The 15,215-nt window shown below is 47.4% G+C and overlaps 1 protein-coding gene across 6 annotated transcripts in view; it reads left to right on the top strand.

Moving 5' to 3' along the window:
* Positions 1-15,215, top strand: part of LARGE1 (LARGE xylosyl- and glucuronyltransferase 1) — a 401,066-nt gene that overhangs the window by 347,527 nt on the left and 38,324 nt on the right. The window lies entirely within an intron of this gene.

Genomic DNA, 15,215 nt, shown 5'->3' with positions numbered 1-15,215 from the left:
GTTGCTAGTGTTCTGTCGGCCAGAGGAGCCACATGACTGAGGCCTGAGCTAAGGGGTATGTCCGAATTCCTACCTACAGTAGGAGGAGTGAAGAACTGACCTGAGCTATTAAATAAGTTTAAATAGATCAATAATCAAATAAACTAATTTGGGGAATGAAGAGATGAGTTGTCAGATTGAATAGGAAACAGTATCCAACATATGCTACTTACAAGGAACATACCTAACACATAGTAACCTGGAAAGGTTGACAGTAGAATTATGGGGAAAGAGTATCAGGTAAATATCATCCCAAAGAACACGGGTAACTGTCTTTATATCAGAGAAAGCATTGGAAGGTATACACATGGTCACAGCTTAAAAAGTTCACCAAGAAGGTAGAAGAATTATAAACTTGTATACATTTCATGCTGTAGCATATATTATATATATATGTGTATGTGTACAAGGTGTCCCAAAAATATATATACACACTTTAACAGCTCATAGCTCAACTGACGTTTCTTTCTTTTCAGATTTAACCCATTGGAATATATAATTATTTAAAGTGTGTATACATTTTTGGGGAATATATATATATGTACACACACATAGAGAGAGAGAACTCCAGGAAGAAAATTACAAGTCTACTATCAGAGTAGAATATTTTAACATATCCTTTTTAAATATTGAAAGATCAAACAGACAAAAATTTGATAAAACATTATGAAATATTTGAACTATTAGGTTAAAAACCTTGGTTTATTGGGCAAATAAAGAGCCTTGTACCTAACAGGATATTCACCTTTTCAAGCTCACATTTATTAAAAAATAACTGTGTACTAAACCATAAAGCAAATTTCAGCACATTTCAAAGAATCATATTATACCTATACATAGTTCTCTGAATGCAGTATAATTAAATTAGAAGGCAATAACAGTAAGATTTTTTTTTAAATCCATTAGATTAAAATTGAGAACAACACTTCTAAATTACTCATGGTTCTTAACCAATCAAAATTGAAACTGAAAACTACTTAGAACTGAATGAAAATAAAATGTGTCAAAATCAGTGGAATGGAAACTAACATGTAGAGAAATGTATAGCCTTAAATGTTTATATTCAAAAGAAAGGCCTAAAATTCATAAGCCAGGTTTACAACTTGATGTAATAAAGAACATCAGAGTAAATCCAAAGAAAATAAGAGGCAGGACGTAAAGAAGATGGGAGAAATTGTTCAACAAAGTCAAAATTTGGTTCTTAGAAAGGGGCCCATGAAATAAAGCTGTGGCAGGATTGTGGAGAAACGGGAGAACGCAGCAGCAAGTGAACAGGGAGGCGTGTGTGCTCAGCCCTCTAAAGTTTCTTGAGCCAGCCGTTCTTCCAGCTCTAGGTGTACCCCAAAGATCACAGCACTCAAAACTCCCCCGCTCTGCAGAGCTTCTGAGCCGAGAGGTAGAGCAGGAGTGTAGGCAGGAAGACAGCCCCGTGAGCAATGTTATGCCGATACATTGAGAACTTGTGTGAAAATGGACAAATTTCCAGAAATGTAAACTTTACAATAACTGACTTAAGCTAAAAATATAAAGTCTGGATTATTTTTTAGCCATTAAACCTTCTTTCAAAGAAAACATGCCTTAGAGATAAGTTCTACCAATTTTTTTAATCAAAAGATATTATCAGTTTTAAGTAAACTCCAGAGCATAAGAAAAGAGGCGGCGCACTTTTTAATCCATTCAGGGAGGCCAGGATATCCTTGATACCAAAATTAGACAAGGAGGGCATTAGAAAGGAAATCCATGGGCCTGTCTTACGCCTGGATATAGATGCAAGTATCTTAAGCAAAATATTAGCATATCTCTCTAGCCATGTGGAAAATGGATAATACATCATGGCCGAGTTGGGTTTGTTTCAGGAAATAGGAGGGTGATCTACCATTGGAAAATTCATAAATGCCATTTGCACTGTCAGAATATTAAAGGAGTAATGATCTAAATTGATGTGGGTAGGTTATTTGATAAAATTAAGTATCCTTTCATGACCAAAAAAACGCACATAAATAGTACCTACTAAAAATGTACAGCAAAATTTTGCTGAGCATTTGCTTAGGGATATGCTAATTAATTAACAGAAACAAATAGGGACCCCGCAAGACAACCCCACGCATTTATGAAATGTTGCTATACGAAGGGGTGGCATTGCTGGCCTTCGGAGAAAGGGTGTAATTTTCCATCAGTGGTGCTGACACACCTGGTTACCCACGTGGAAAAAATGAAGGCGGACCCCTGTCTCACAGCCTGCACCAATTTAATTCTGATGGCTTAGATACTTAACAGCAAAAGACCAAATTAAACTCTAAATTTTCAACCGTTAGGAAGCTTGCCTATGGCCTCAGAACAGGGAAGAGTTTATTCAACAAGACACCCAAAGCCTATGTTGTAAACAAAAGGATTGATCAAGTCCACCACATTGAAATTAATAGTTTTTACCTAAGCGGCATCAGAAAGGAAAAGATATTTTTAAAACAGAACTGACAAAAGGACTGGTAAAAAAAAAAAAAAAAAATACAGGGTGGGGCAAACGTGGGTTTACAGTCGTTTGTATGGAAAATAATTCAATAATTAATAACACAAGAATAAACTCCGTTTCACGCACTCCCAACTGTAAACCTACGTTTGCCCCACCGTGTATACGAAGAACGCTTAATGACAAATAGGGGGTAGAAGTGTAAAGGATATAAACAGTCATTTCACTGCATTGCAAAGAAAATGGCCAATAAACAGTTTTAAAAGATGCACCGCCTCGTTGTTAATCAGGGAAGTGAAAATTAAGGCCACAAGTCATTTCGCAGCCACCCACTTGAAAGAGCGGCGGGCTCGAGTCTCAGGCGAGCAGCAGGGACTCGCCTGTGCTGCGGGTAGGAGTGACAGTGGAGACAACCAAACCGGCAGAACGCTTCAGCTCCATATCAAGAAATTGAAGTCGTCCGTGTTTTACCGCCTGGGGCTTGGGTGTCACTGGTCAAACGCTGAGAAGTGGATGGCTTTCTGGAGAAAGTGCTCCGGGTTTTGGACAGGTGACAAATGGACAGATGGAAGTAGTGCCTGTGTCCTTGTAATGAATGACCAGGCAGGGGCCCAGGAGACTTCTAAACTCTCAAGTCTTATTTTCATATCAAAAAAACAAAAACATATAACTTGCCACAAAACCAGTGGAACTGAAAACCATCGGCAGGCTTATCAAAGAAGGAAATTCTGGCCCGTGCCACCGTGTGGATGACCCTTGAAGACATACTAAGTGAAATAAGCCAAACACGGAGAGGCAGATCCCGTATGATTTCGCTTACAGGAGGCACCTGAAACCGTCAAATTCACAAAGGCAGGAAGCAGAACAGCGATTACCAGGGGCCGGTGCAGGGAGGCTGCGGAGCTAACGGGGCCCGAGGTACAGGATGGGATGGTGAAAAGGTTCCGGAGAAGGGGCTAGTGGTGACGGTTGAGTTACAATGTCAACGTGCTTAGTGGCACTAAACTGTACTTAAATATGGTGGGCATAGAGTTCAATGTGGGGGAGCAGACACGCCCCCACTTCCCCCTGGAGAGTCGCTTACGGGCCTTGGGCATCCAGCCCTGGGCTCAGCGGAGAGCCTCAGGCGATGTAGAGCTTGGTTAGGAAACTTCTAAGGGGACGGATGGTTTCACTGAGGTTCCGTTGCTCACCCCCCTTTTGGAGCCAAGCAGCCCTGTAAATTGTCAGGACAGCGCTGCCTCTCACCAGCCGAAGGACTCGAGCCGATCAGTTCACCTCTCCCAGGCTCAGCTCTGGCCTCCGTGAATCCGAGGCCTTTATTCCGGCCGTTCTCAGGCCCCTGGAGTGCTCCAGAGAAATGCACTTGCCTGCACTTGGGTCTCTTGTGTTCCCAAGACCTTCACTTTTATCTCTTCCGTCCTAAAGCCTAATCACTCAGCCCCTCCCTGGGTGAGTCTTAAAAAGGGAAGGACCCAAAGGAACATTGTTTACTCTTTACCAGGAGCACAGACTCAGGAGAGCAGCAAAGAGGCTGTTTGCTGGTTTGGAGAAGCGGGAATGGGAGGGAGCCCGTGACATTGTGTCCCAGCCCTCGAGTCTTCGGTAGACTGTTACAGAAGGAGGCTGTGGCCAGAAACAGTGGGTGATGGCCAGGAAGCGGCAGCCGGGGCGTCCGAGAGTTGCTGGAGCCCAGAGCTGAGTAGGCCATGGTGGCTGCCCTCAGGAAGGTCATGGTCGAGGGAGAAGCAGCGGTGAGTAAGCAGAAGATTCCGGGACAGCCTGCAGAGGGTGCTGGGGCTGGCAGGAGATGCACCTCCCAGGAAGGAAGCTGTGACTCGGCCCTCAAAGGATGAAATGGGGTTTTCCAGGCAGGTTGGGCCGGAATCGTGTGGCAACCATGGCCTCACTTAATCTTTCAGAAAAAATCTCACAAGGTGAATGTTATCTGGTCTGTTTTGTACATCAGAAGATTAAGGATCGTACGTATTAAGTCGCTTACTTTCCCAGTCACACAACTGAATACGACAGAGCTGGGGTTCAGACTCACATCCGTCTGACTCTAAGTGCAGAGCTCTTGGCTCCGACGCGGGGCTGGGCTCCTACCTGAATGTATTTTCCCTGGGAAACGTTTTACAGCAGATAACGATTCCATAGGATTATTCTGTGCGAGCCCTCTTTGGATTAAATGTGTCTTTGGAGGACTAGCCTGAGAACAGAGACCCTGAAAATAGCGTCGTCTCCTGGAAAGAGCATTTGAATTTTAAGCAGCATCTCCTGTCCGGGGCTGAGTTTTTCACTGCCATCCATTCATGAATTGGGAACTGAGTACACTCGAAAGGAAAACCCTTCAGGGAAGAGGAACGCCGAGAGGAGACGCGACACGCCACCCGTATGGGGAGACGACGTGTGTCCCCAAGGCAATCTGTAGCATTTGCCTGAAGGGAGCAGCACGTAACTGGAGTTTTCAAACATTTTGTGATACTTACAGAGGTGCCAGGTTTCACATCTCCTGAGGAAGGTGGGCGGCCGCCATACGTGTTGAGCATGTTCTAGCTGCGCCGACGCCGGTGGGAAACGAGGCGGGGAAAGCGGAGAGAGGAGCTAGGGCGGTGAACGGGAGGGTTGAGGTGGGAGGACGACGGTGGAACGAGGAAGGAAAAACAGTTGCTTGCGGGGAGAAGATCTGAAATCTAGGATTGCCACCTGCCAGCCAGAGCCCTCTGTGGCTCAGGCCAGTGCCTGGTTAACTGCGTTGCATGGCCCAAGTTCAAGGGCGCTCAGTGCTGCGGCTGTAAACTCCAGGGGTCCCAGGACTGAGCGTCAGGCGGCGGCCCCGTTCAGGTAGCCTGCCTTTGGCCCCGTGGTTCCGTGGCCCGCGCTGTGGAATCACTCATTCACCCAGCGCACACTGCGGGGACGCGCCGTGGCCAGGCTGCAGGGCTGCTGGGTTTCTTTCCCGCTCTTGACCAAGTGTCCTCAGCAGAGAAAGCTGGGAAGTAACCACCACTTTAGAGACGACGTAAAGATTGGAAGGGGTGATGACCTAAAGCGGTCAGTACGCGGCCTGAGCCACGGAGGGCGCCTAGTGTTCTTACTAATAATACGTCAACATGACTCCCGCTCTCGGGAGTTGGCCGTCGGCCGGGGGGGTGAAACGTATAACAGGGTTCTTTTTCCTCATCAGCTCCAACGTTCCCATTTCACAGGCAGGAAGTAGGGACCCGTTCCGATGATCTCATTTCACAGGAAGTAGGGACCAGTTCCGATGATCTCATTTCACAGACAGGAAGTAGGGACCAGTTCCAGTGACCTCATTTCCCAGGCAGGAAGTAGGGACCCATTCCAGTGACCTCATTTCACCAGAAGTAGGGACCAGTTCCGATGATCTCATTTCACAGACAGGAAGTAGGGACCCGTTCCAGTGACCTCATTTCATAGGCATGAAGTAGGGACCCTTTCCAGCTCTCTCATTTCACAGGGACTTGAAGGGGCAAGCGGCTTGCCAGAGGTCAGGAACTGGTTGGTTGGCCCATCACCATGTGCCCCAATATCGTGTTGGAGAATGACATGCTCAGTCGAGGGGACTTTGGGTAATTTGAGCTTTAGTCTTTTGTCTTTCCTCAGCACTCATCCATCCTTTGCTCATTTGGCAGTTTTCAGAGTTTAGCTCCTGTGGGTGTTACTGATGGAGGTACCCATCACTGGCTTTGTCGCACATGGTTGACCAAGTTCAAATGCCATGATTCCTGGAAACACCAACAAGGCTCCTAGAAGGAGCATGATGGCTGGAAAATTTACCTACAATAGCACTTGTTGGCGTATGTATCCAAATAGTTCTAGAGAACTCTTCATGGGATTTGTTTAAAACAAAGGCAAGCTGGGGAGGGGGTGGGGGCAGGCAGCTCTGTGGACTATTATACCCAATACCATGTTAGGAAGTCCTGCAGTGAGCAAACCTGGTCGATTGTGTTGATCCCCAGCATTTCCCACATGTGTTCAATGTCAACATGCAACACAGACCGTATGACCTTGGAATCCTGTGGGACAGGTTCTCAGAAGCTCACCGTAAGAAACACGTCCTTGGATGATCTGGGCTCTGTTCAGAAGAAAAGGGTTTGGGGGGAGGGAGGCACCAATTAAGCAGTATTTGGTGGCTGTGGATGTCAAGCCACTGACATCCCTAAGTGTGTAGAAATGAGGGTTTTGATAAGAATCACATCATTTATAACTTCAAAATCCTGTAATGATGGAAATTATTTTATGTATTTATTTTCTAAAAGCTCTATCTGTGTCACAGGTTCTTTCTCAAAGTACTTTTCATCCGCCACTTTTACATGGAAGTAGCAGATTAAAGGTGTGTCTTTTTTTCCTAGAAGTGTGAGATGCCTCAGGCTGAGGACCATTTTTTCCTAAAAGCAGAAGTGTGTAAATCGTCTTCACGTGCACCATCTGTTGTAAGGCCTTGGCCGTGAGTTAGGCGGGGAAGCCCTATGCCGCACAGATGTTCACGGTCATTTCTCACGTCCTTAGGGAGTATTGTAAGAATTCTGTGATATTTTCAGTCCTGCCTTTATAAAATGACCAGGTTAATGACATCCACAAGTGCCGGCGCACGCTGCCTTCGAGCGCTCTGGTGCAAACTTGCCTACCGGCGACCCAGTAAAGCAGTTCAGTACGTGCCGTCGGCGAAGGTACCATCGCTGTTATTAGAATAACGAGAGGATCGCTGATGGCACATACGCACGTTCCATAAAATGTTCCATCATCCACGTGGGAACTTACTGTTTGGCCTCTAACTTCTCCAGGCCGCCTTTCATTTAGTGGTCACTGAAAAATCGTCCTTGTACATTTCATCATCTAAACAGAATCTTGCAAATAGGATAAGCTGACACGTGTCACAACCCCGTGTTCTTCGCTTTAACTCCGTGGCAAATCTCCCACCAGGGTCCTCGGGCCTTCAGCATGTGCTTTCTGTGATTCTTCCCATAATACTTGCTGACAAAGGGATTTACTTTGTTTCATTATATTATGTGTTGTGCGTTTCCCAGCCATTTTTTGCCAAGGCAGGAATTCTTTTTTATGTATGAAATCTCCTAAGAGACTGCTAACCACTTTTCAGGGGGTGTAGTGAAACATAAAGTTCGGGACCATCACAAGCTTCACACGTCATCCAGAAATTCGGAGGCTTGGCTTCATGTTCTGGGTGCTCTGGTTTTAAAAGTCTTGCTAATCATACATCCCTGTCCTCCCATTAAGTGCTATCGGAAGGCATAATACACACTCCGGCGACGTTCTTCCTTAACGATGGTTGTAAATCCATATCTGAAATAGTCTTGAGAGTTTAAGATTTTTTCCTGCTTCTTGTCAGATCTAATTAGATAGGCATTTCGGTCCCGGGTGAAGCAGCCGAGGAAGGGCGTGCGGGAGCAGAAGCGTCAGCTCAGCTGTTTTCTCGCTAGTTATGGGAGCTGGGCTTGTTGGTGTTCTCTTCTGTCGCTGCTCTGGAGGACGCCTTCTTTGTAAACGTAAACTTCTATTTGGAAGAATTTAGACTTACAGGAAAGTTGTAAAAGTCATACTGAGAGCCTGGCTGGCATGGCTCAGTGATTGAGCATCAACCTAGGATCCAGGAGATCGCGGTTCGATTCCCGGTCAGGGTACATGCCCGGGTTGCGGGCTCGATCCCCAGCAGGGGCTGTGCAGGAGGCAGCCGATCAATGACTCTCTCATCATTGATGTTTCTCTCTCTATCTCTCTCTGCCATCCTCTCTGTGAAATCAACAAAAAAATATATTTTTTTAAAAAAAGTAATACTGAGAGTCTTATATATCCCTCATCCAATTTTAGTTTTTCTAGTGTTAATACCTTATGTAACAATGCTGAACATGTACCAACAAACCAGACAAAATAGAAACAGATGCATAGATACAGAGAACAGGCTGAGAGCTGTCAGAGGGGAGGGGGAAGGGGGACTGGACGAAAAAGGTAAAGGAATTAAGAAAAACAACAACAACAAAAAAAACTCATAGGCACAGATAATAGCATGGTGATTACCAGAGGGAAAGGGGGGCCGTACAAGTAGGTAAGCGGAAGATAAACGGTGATGGAGGAGACTTGACTTGGGGTGATGAACACACAATACAGCATACAGATAATGTATTACAGAATTGTATACCTGAAACCTATGTAATTGTATTAACCAATATCACCCCAATAAATTCAATTAAAAAAATTTTAAATGGTACATTGCTATTAACTGCACTAAGGCTTCAGTCACATTTTACCAGGTTGTCCACTAATGTCTGTTCCCTGTGTCTCCTCTGGTCTCCTACAGTTTCTCAGTCTTTCCTTGTTTTTCATGACTGGCTCGATACTTTTGAGGCCTACTGGTCAGGGAGGTAGTTGATAAACTGTCCCTCAGGTTTGGGTTGTACAAGGTACTTTCTCACCATTAGACTGAGGTTACAGGTGGTTGGAAAGGCTGTCACAGAAGTGCAGGGCCCTCCTCCCCGCTGCTGTCAGGAGGGGCCTGACTTCCACACCAGCCATCCCTTGGGAGGCTCCCAGGTGAAGTTTGTACCTGCCAGCTTTCTCCACTGGACGGCTCCTGGTTTCCCTTTGTGCTCATCTGTCAGAGGCGAGTCACTGCCTCCACAGTGGCAGTCACCCCCAGCGGAAGGGGGGCTGTGGAATTTACAGACATTATCGGGGTCCTTCTGTAAGGAGACTTGTCTGTCCCCCATTACATTTGTTCATTCAATCATTTATGTCCACCTGGACTCACGTATATTTATTTTATACTTTAGGTTGTCATTTTTAAGCCATTGGTTCATTTTGTGAGTTATTTTAGTTTATTATTATTAGTGTTATTATTAATAATTGTATTAAACACACTAAAAACAGATACTAGTATGACTGGTAGAACAGTTACCCAGACACGTTTAAACACCAGCACATCTCAATATTTGAGGGTGCCACAGACCCTCTGTATTCACACAGTTAGATACGGGTGCTCAGACGTCATAGAAGAATAGAAGCTCTCTCTTTCCCTCCCCCACCCCCCGCCTCTGCTTTTCTTTTACAGCAGGATGGTGACTTCTGGCAGCCCCCAGCCAGTACGTAGAGCTTAGCCATTTGGTAAATATGTTTTGCACGCCTGTGTGAGCCAGGCGCTGTCCTGAGCACTGGCGATACGGTCATGAACAAGACCATGCAGACCCTGCTCTGCCTGAGCTTACATCCTAAAGCAGGACACAGATAGGAGACAAGAACCCAGTTGATCAAATTGGTCATTTCGGGTGGAGACGTGCTGTGAAAAAGTCGGAGCAGGGAAATGTAAGCGACTAGCTCTCATGGGCCCAGGTTGAAGCGAGGAGCCCTCTTCTCTCAATGACCCTACCGAGGGCTCTGCTCATCCTTTGTAAGACATGTGCCCACACTTGAACCCATCTCTGCCTGCTTAGGAGTGGTTGGTAATGACTCACTGGTCAGCCCAAGTCACCTGCCCATGCTTCTGGCGGCTCGAGCATGACCATTGGTGCCGTTAGCATCATAGGAAGAAGGCAGGGTCTGGTTCTGCAGGGGAATGGTGCAGAGCACAGAAAAGCAATAGTGGGCCCCTGGGAAGGTGCCTGCCAGGAACCGGGAAGCACAGCTGCCTCTCCAGAGTCTCCAGGCAGCGAGTCACACGGTGCCCACCTCCAAGGGCATTACCGACACTGACACATTGCTGAAATCCCACTGGACTCCCCTCCCAGCTGCTCCTAGCCAGCCTGGGTAGAATGCCTCAGCTGAACACTCCATGCCCGTCTCTAGAGGTGTGGTCTGCCTCCCTCTATCCACCTTGTCCCCAAACCAGCAAAGGCACGCCCCTGGGGGACACTGTGTGGATTCTGTGAAATGTAAGTGAAGTCTCAGCAATTAACTCCAGAGAGAGAGAAAGAATACAGGGCTGGTTGCAGCCACAGGGTGTCAGCAGCGTAGCCACATCAGGGTAACCTCCACTGAGGATTCTTATGCTATTTTCCATTTCCTGCCATCAGTGGTCTTTCAGGAATTCTTTTTTTCTTTATTTTTTCATCTTATTTTGAGAGAGAGGGAAGCATCGATCGGTTGCCTTCCATACCCGCCCCAACCAAGGATCAAACCCTCGACCTAGCTATGTGCCCTGACCAGGAGTCAAACCCACAGCCTCTTGGTGCACAGATGATGCTCCGACCAACTGAGCCAGGGCTGTCAGGAATTCTTAACACACCCCACAATGCAAATTGAATTTTTACCCCCAGTTCAAATTGATTTTTACCCCCATTTTATAGCAAAAAGAAAACCCAGAACGGTGAGCCTAACGAACCTTAGAGAACGTAGCTGGATCTCCTCGCAGACCCGTGACCCTCCGGGCCCTGAGTATTAGCAAAGGTACCCATTTCCTGCTGTCATTTTCTCCGCTCCCCGACCGCTAGTCCTCAGACGGGAAAATCAGAAACGTTACAGGTGACAGACAGGGAATGAGAAGGTGTGTAGGACAGGGCCTCGGAGCCGTGCTCTGGCCTCCACGGTGACATTCTCCGGCCGAGGGGACTGATCGCTGCGTTCGGTATGTTCTCGCTCCTGAGCAATGGTGCGTTTTTGTCTGGGAGGAATTTTTTTTTTCCTGGCGGTTGTAAAACCCCAGAAGCAACAGAAACCCAAGTAAAAGGAGGAGAGAGTCACAGAGTATTTGTGCTCGAGTCCGAGTGTCAGGATCACCGTTTTTATTTACTAGCTGCTGCCTGGTGTCGTCAGGATTGGGGACGGAAGAGGGGTGGCTCAAAATGCACAGCGGTTGACAAGGAAATAGAGACACTGGGTGGGTCCCGCTGGCAGTCGACACACGACCGAGCCTGTCCCCTGCCTGCACAGTTGGACAAAACACAGGTCTTACATTCGAGGGGCCGGCAGTCTGGGTTGTAGACAGAGATTGAAGGACAGTGTCTCTTTGGAGACACCCCATGGGACCGGAGCCTGTAGTATGTTCGAGACTCCCGTGTGCTGAGCACCAGCCTGCGCCAGGCTCCGCCGTGGGCACCTTTCCCTCTCATCTCACCGGTCCTCCGAAGCAGGTGATTCCCTCTTAACAGATCAGAAGATAGAGGCGCAGCTACATTCAGTTGTTGGGGTAACAGCATTGGGGAGCACCAGGGTGAAATGTGCCTTGCTCACTGCCTGTGACTCTCTCCGCCCTCTGCCCAGCATCTTAAACCAACGTAAAGGGCCTGCCTAGCGGAGCAGCCCCTCTTCAGGCCTCTCCATGAGGTCTGGCCAGGAGGAGCGGGCCCCTGGCAGGCCTTCTTCGCGGGGCCACATCGTCTGTGCCCATCCTTCTTCCTGCCCCAGGCTGCGACGGTTTGCAGCCCCTCGTTTTCCACCTTGTTTCCTGTCCCTCCTTACTGCTGAAGACTGTTTTCGTCCAGCCTTCCTAGCTGGTCAGACGGCCGCCCCGCGAAGTCCGAAACCAGATGTCTTTTGTAGTTTGCTGAGCACATCACTCCGTCAGTCCTGGGCTTGACCACAAACTGCGAGGCAGTTGCCGCTTTCTGGACGAGGGTGTGTCTCTGTGATTTGGGCAGCTTAGTGCAGCCACCCAGCCGGTAAGAGCTGGGGCCGGCATGTAGGCCTGTCTGCTCGCGCCTCTACACCACGCAGCGTAACCCTGAAGATGACAGGGGAAGGGACTTGTGAGACAGTTGTCCTTCTCCTTGAAACACCAAACAAGGGGACACCAGAGGGAGCTTAAACCCCTTCAGGAGAAAGTGACACGCTGGCCCTTAGACAAAGAGAAGGAGAATATGTTTCTCCCCACCCCGCACCCCCAGCCCACACTAATAGGGCTTTGATAACTGGTTTGCTGCAGACAGGCAGAGTGTGGGGATTATGGAGAAAGGCATCATCGTGATTTTTGTTCCCGAACCAAAGGGCAGCTATTGAATACTAACGACCCACCAGGCACGGTGGCACTCAGGATAAATAGTAAGTCATGCTCCCTGCCGGCCCAGAAACTCCCATTCCAGTGACGGCAGGTGCAGGCCTGTAAATAAGTAATTACAACATTGCGCAGTGAATCTTCTAATAAGGTTAACTGCAAGTGTTCGGAGCACTGAGGAAGGACCCAGCAACTGCCTTGGAATGCTGACAGTGAGAATCAGATTACCCAACTTGTAGAGACTAAAAATGAAATCGGGAGTTTGAATTTCTTAGTTTAGAGTTCTGGAGTAGACGGCTGTGGACATTGGTGAGTAGACAGTGGTGCATTGACCTCTCCCTCATAGGCACATGATGGCTGCCATGAGTCCAGTCATCGTATCTCTGTTTACCATAGAAAGGTGGGGAGGGGGGGGTGGCACCTTACTCGTTATTAGGAAATCAAGTAATGCTTCCCCATGTATTTTTGGGCAATCTTGGGTCAGGCTGTCACTACTAGCTGCAAGGGAGTCGGAGAAATCAACAAGCAGGATCATCGTGATTAGCTTAGACTGTAAATGGATCATGAGCCATTCGCAGGGGCTGGGGACAACTACAAACAAAGTTAATGTTCTGTTGGGAATGAAGAATGGGGTGGAGAGAGAGACATACCAGGAGGCAGCCTTCTGCCACTTTGTGGTCCTGGAAACCAGAAATGCGTTTGAGCTCAGCTATGAAGGGTGAGCAGGCATTCACGTGGTTGAGAAGAAATTAGGATAATCTAGGAAGCGGGGTAGGGTGGGGACATATGCAAAGTCACTGAGGCATGAAAGACGGGTTCAAGAAACACCAGGAAGTTTGTTAGCCTGGAGACAGAGTTGGAATTGTAGGTGGGAGCCAGTTTGCAGCAGCTTTAACTGCCAATCTAAGGAGAACAGATGTTATTCTGTGGGTCACAGAAAGTCAGTGGAGGTCTTGAGGCAGAGACCCATTTTCCTAACACCCCTTATTTAGCTCAGGAACTTGGAAGACATGAAGTCTGTGTTTTTATCCACCTGGCATTTGCACACAGACTGATTTCTTAACACTTTTGCGCCATGAATTATTTTTATGAACCCTCTGGGTTCTAAGTACTTAAGAAACTGACGTGTTGGCTGAACTCTCCCCGTAGCCCGTCCTTGTACCGAGGTCTTGTTTCTGTCTTTGAAATGCTTTTTTTCTGTGCCCTCGATGGGTGGTGGAGTCTCTCACATCTCCTTTAATCTTGTTGACTTCTGCTGTCTTCCCAGATGATGTTTAAGTTTCCTGGACAGTAATCAGTTTCTTTCAATTCCTCTGGCTCACTGCAGGCTGACTCCAAGTCTGCCCATACACTCAGCCATTAGCAATAGTTTAGACCCAACTAGATCACACCCCAGAGCCCCTGGTGTCTGGCAGTGTCTGTAGCCCCCCTCCCCCCTGGCACACAACCTGGGTGCCTCCCTCTCTGCATCCTGCCGAGCTGGGGGTTCAGCCCATGTCTCTGGAAGGTCCTAAGTCACCTGCCACCTCAGTGTCCTAGGGATGCCTGGGGTCCCTGTGTTGGGCAGGGAAAAGGAGGTTTATTTCTGATCCTGTAGTCTTCCGTAAATCTCTGGTTCCTTTATATAAACAGAGCCATTTAATGATTGCAGACATGGGAGAAATAAGAGGAATAGACTCCTAATTTCTGCCTCCTTGGGTTCACATTCTGACTGTCCCACCTTCCAGCTGTGTAACTTGGGGAAATCTGCTAAACTTTCCTCACCTGTAAGGTGGCGAAATGAGAGTATATCACCTAGAGTGTTGAGTAAAGACTCAATGAGCTAGGACAAGCGAAGTGTCATAGCAGGAGCCACGCTTAGCACAAAGCAAGCTTCCAATGTATGTTAGCTGCTAATCATAATTATTATTATTACTGTGCTGCTGTGCCTCAGCCAGTGGAAAAAGTTATGATAGGTTTTCACCACCAATGTCAGAGACTCCCTTGTATTTTCCAGCTCCTTGCAAAAATCTATTTTGGGCACATTCTCCCATGTCACTCCGTCTCGTGTGAAGGCTTGTCAGCAAAGGTCATGCACACCAGCAGCTTGCTGCCCCCAAGTCAGCAGTGATGGGTGATTCTGTCCCTCAAGGGGCCAGGAAATGACATTTCTCAGTAGTCAGACCAGGACTGATCAAAATAATCAACAATAATGATACTGAGTCGGATTTTCAGAGGCAGGCGTGCGACTTAGTGGAAGGAGCCATGGCCTGAGAGACAGAAGCCATTTGCTCCTGTCTGCTGTGTGACTATGAGCAAGTCACTGCCTCCCTCTGGGCCTTGGCTTCTTTATGCTTGAAGAGGTCAGGAACAACCTCTGTCTCTCTAACATCTCTTTAAAAGAACGTGTCATGCTTGTAATTTCAAATGGACAGTTATGTAACGCTCTCTGTTCATCTCTGCATTCATAGCCCCTCTCGGTGCGTGGCAGAGTCAGTGCTCATTTTAGTATCTGTTGAATGAATGAGTGAATGAATGATGTAGAAAGAGAAAGATTTGGGAGCAAGACGGACCTGGTTTTGTATTAGAATTGGCTACTTGCTAGCTGAGCAACCCTGTGCTAGTCTGAGCCTCAGGATTACCATCTGTAAAAGAAATAATAATAGAAGCGCGCACACACACACACCCCGGCAACCACCACCCTGGCCTGCTCTCTAGCGTATTACGTAAACAATAGCTCTTACTTACTTCTCTAGAAACTAGCGCAGG

This window comes from Miniopterus schreibersii (genome assembly GCF_964146895.1).
Source record: "Miniopterus schreibersii genome assembly, chromosome: 2".
NCBI lineage: Eukaryota > Metazoa > Chordata > Mammalia > Chiroptera > Miniopteridae > Miniopterus > Miniopterus schreibersii.
The sequence above is the reverse complement of the archived record's forward strand: the minus strand, read 5'-3'. Positions and strand labels throughout refer to the sequence as shown.